Genomic DNA, 3,517 nt, shown 5'->3' with positions numbered 1-3,517 from the left:
CCCTGGTTGCAGAGGTTGGGAAGCACATGATTAGCAGAATATGGGACAAGAGGATAAGAACAGATGGCACAGTGATTACAGCCGTTGAGTATTCCCTTGTGCTGCACAGCAGCTCACTTAATCCAAACTGTCTGTAAGTGTTGTCATTTGTCTGTCTGCTTTCCTGGTGCGCAACAGGACACATCCTGGGTTTGATTTGCAGAAGTGCTACCATTAAGAGTTTGACCATTAAATCTGCTAGAATTGCTATGTATTTTTAAGCATTATAAACCACACTTACTGGGTTAGGTACCAAAAATGATACATACTGATTTTAGATAATTTGCCATCTTATATTAAAATACTACTAATGTAATTCACACAGATGGAAAACAGCACCATTTTCTGGTAGGTGGCTGAAGACGACAGAATTAAAGTTCAATCAAAATATTTAGGAACTACTGATTTCATTAACATGCCATTTCAAAAGTAACAGAGATAGCAGGAAATCAGTCAATCTGCCTGAGAATGGTCCTGGATTCTCAACTGTGGAAATAAAATAATCATAAATCACTTTCCTAATATTCACAACTACGGCAGATTAACTGATACACTGCTATTGGAATTAAATTCAGGATAAGGTAAAATAGGATGAGACTAGGCGAGCCAGGAGAATTAAAAAATGTATGTCACTTATTTGAGTTCTAATTACCTCAGTGTTCAGCCTTGGATCTTAGTATCTTTCAAAGGTTTTAGAAAAATAATTATTTTATTAAATGCAAAGTATATATGCTACAATCCATAAACATGATTCAGTTTTCCATTCTGTTGTATTAAGTAAGTTCAAAATAGTTTGTAAGGTTTTGAGGACACATAAAACATATTCTTGAGGCATGTTACTACTTCCTTTACTCCATGCCTGAAGTTTAGCAGGGTAAAGAGGACAGACTGGCACCTGAAAGTATGAAGTGTTAGAAAGTAATGAGCTGAAAGTGAGTGGGTAAGGAAAACGCCTGCAAGGCTTTACAAATGAGAAGCAGAATAATAAAATAAACACAAGCTTACTTGGGCAGATAACCAGAAAATATTAGAATTTTAAGTTCATTACAATAAAAAGGGTAAAATCTAAATATCATGAACACAGTTAACTGACAAAGAGAAAGGACATTCCATGTTAAGTCTGCCATGAATGTTAAAGTTATATTCTAATCAGATAATCAAAAAATGTTTTGTTGAAGAGATTTTAGGTGTAACATTTTGTATGTTGAACTGGTTTGAGTTTGGTTCAAGTTGCACTCTTTAAAGTTATTTAACCAATATTCTGGTTTCTCCAACCTGCTGTACCACAATGAACAGGTGGTATAAATAATGCTACTTATTTTATTTCTTTTAAAAAATCTCTAAATTGTTACTCCTTACATGAAGTACTTCTATAGAGTAAAATACACTTGGTGTCTGCAAACTTTACTTGAACACTGCTGTATGAAATCTTTTCAGACAAAGACTGAAACATCCGGCCAGGCATTTTTTAATGTTATAGAGAAAGCCTGATTTTTCCCAATCTCATACTTTCATATACTTTTAGAAGTCATTCATTCTTGCTTAAAATGAGCTCTTAATAAAGATTCCTCAAGAAGATTACATGAGGCAAGAACCAAACTAATCATATTTCAATCATATTTGCCTCTCTTCCACCTGAACTTTCTGGTAGGTTTGAAATGCACTGCTGCTGAAGAGCACTTTTTTCACACAAAACTGTGAATAGGAACACAGTTCTGAAACGAACATACTGAAGTTATAAAGTCCAGTCATTTGCACGCAATTGTGGCCTGAAAGTTTTTTCAAAACAGTGATGAAGCCTGATCTTAAAATTCAGAGACTTCACGTAAGACTTCTAAGAGCTTATGATTTGATCTGGTATAGACAATGTTCACAACCCCACCCTCCACCATTTGTCAAAGGAAATTATCTTAAATGTTTTTCCTCCTTCATTCTTATAAAAGATGAATCTTATAGGCTGGTGTGAACATCTCAAAGATTAAATCGGGTGGTATATATAAATTAGGTGGTCATATTGCTGGTATATAAGGTCCTTGTTCTCTAAGGAAAATGTGTACCTTGTCTAAGAAAACAATTTAATTTATGCACTTAAATGTTTCACCATGTGTGATCTATATTTGGAAGAAGTAAAACCAATTAGGATCTACATCAGAGAATTACAGAATGGGAAGAATTTGAAATGGACCTTAAAGAACATCTAGTTCCACTCCACCCTTGCCATTGACAGCGGCACCTCCCACCAGATCACATTGCTCAAGGCCTTATCCAACTACATCTTCTCATTGCTGTTTTGTTAATTTCCTTGTAAGAATTTTTTCTCAGCCTTATACACTTATTCCTTACTAGTGCTACCGGAAACAGCCCAGCAGAAGTTTGGAATTGACAGGTGTAACATTACCATTTTATACCTGAGCTTAAGCACAAAAGAAATGCAGTTGTCTTTACATTCCCATGCTGAGATCATAGATTGAAAAATGTTTTACTCATTACAAACTTTATAAATTAAGAGCAACAGAAGCATATTTGCTGTTATCTGTGCTATTTCAAGAGTTTCTTTCACAAATCAAATGTTGTTTCCTTCCATATGCAAAGATTACATATGTAAAGACCCAATAATGTAAATACATATGAATAGTACAGCACTACCATGGAACTAATACTGAGTCCCATTTAGGGTTCACAAATAATGTTTTTGGAATACTTTCTCCATTAAAAACGTTTCTGCTGATGGCTCCTTGTTGGTGCCTCACAGCATAAAACATAAAAAAAGAACCTTTTAAATATCTATCCTAAACCAGTTTAAATAATTATGGTGCTTTATATTTACGCTATTGTGTGGCCATGCAGCTTTCCTTAAAGACTTGTCTTTTGTGATGAAAAGAACTCTGTTCAAGATTCTTAAAACATCTGTCTATAGGATGCTTTGAAAGACACATTTACTGTAAGGTGTTTAAAATGAAGTCTGTTCAATTACTGTTTTTAAAATATGGCATAAAACATGTTTACATGCACATAAACATTAATCCAAAAAACACTTTTTCAAATCCTTTGTTCTTACAGAAGGGTGAGAAAATATGTAGGTATTGAAAAATATGTCCTACGTTTCCAGAGACTCTGCAGATGGAAAAAGAGCAAAGAGAGACCTATGCAAACGCCTTCTGTGCCAAGGTAGGGCTCGTACGTAAGCTGAGCTAAAATGCACGTGTCTTACCCTTATGTGATTTAGTCAATACAGGGGCTACGGTATCTGAACATCACTAAAAATCAACAGGAACATCCCTAGCAGACCCGATTTTTAATCTTAGATTTTCTTCCTTTAACTCCGCAAATTCTTGAGTGAGTTAAAGTTCTCGCTGTGAGGATCCTGTCCCCCACGGCAGTCTTCACGGCAGCACTCCGGCAGTACCACACACCCGCGGCGCCGCTCCTCTCTCCCGGAGGGGCTCCCCCGGGGCGTGTCTGGGGAGGAGCTGCAGGG

The 3,517-nt window shown here is 36.1% G+C and overlaps 1 protein-coding gene across 2 annotated transcripts in view; it reads right to left on the bottom strand.

The window, feature by feature from the left end:
* The window catches only part of TTC8 (tetratricopeptide repeat domain 8), a 45,471-nt gene extending 42,033 nt beyond the window's left edge, over positions 1 to 3,438 (bottom strand). Inside the window, exon 1 of one of the 2 annotated variants that reach the window (XM_017728980.1) lies at positions 3,251 to 3,438. The gene's annotated coding sequence lies outside the window, so the exon portion shown is untranslated. The remainder of the gene's footprint in view (positions 1 to 3,250) is intronic. The other variant, XM_017728979.1, reaches the window with a different exon arrangement.
* Between the last annotated feature and the right edge of the window lie 79 nt (positions 3,439 to 3,517).

Source organism: Corvus brachyrhynchos, unplaced genomic scaffold (assembly GCF_000691975.1).
Source record: "Corvus brachyrhynchos isolate BGI_N302 unplaced genomic scaffold, ASM69197v1 scaffold1, whole genome shotgun sequence".
NCBI classification, from domain to species: domain Eukaryota; kingdom Metazoa; phylum Chordata; class Aves; order Passeriformes; family Corvidae; genus Corvus; species Corvus brachyrhynchos.
This window is presented reverse-complemented; position numbering and strand designations above follow the sequence as displayed.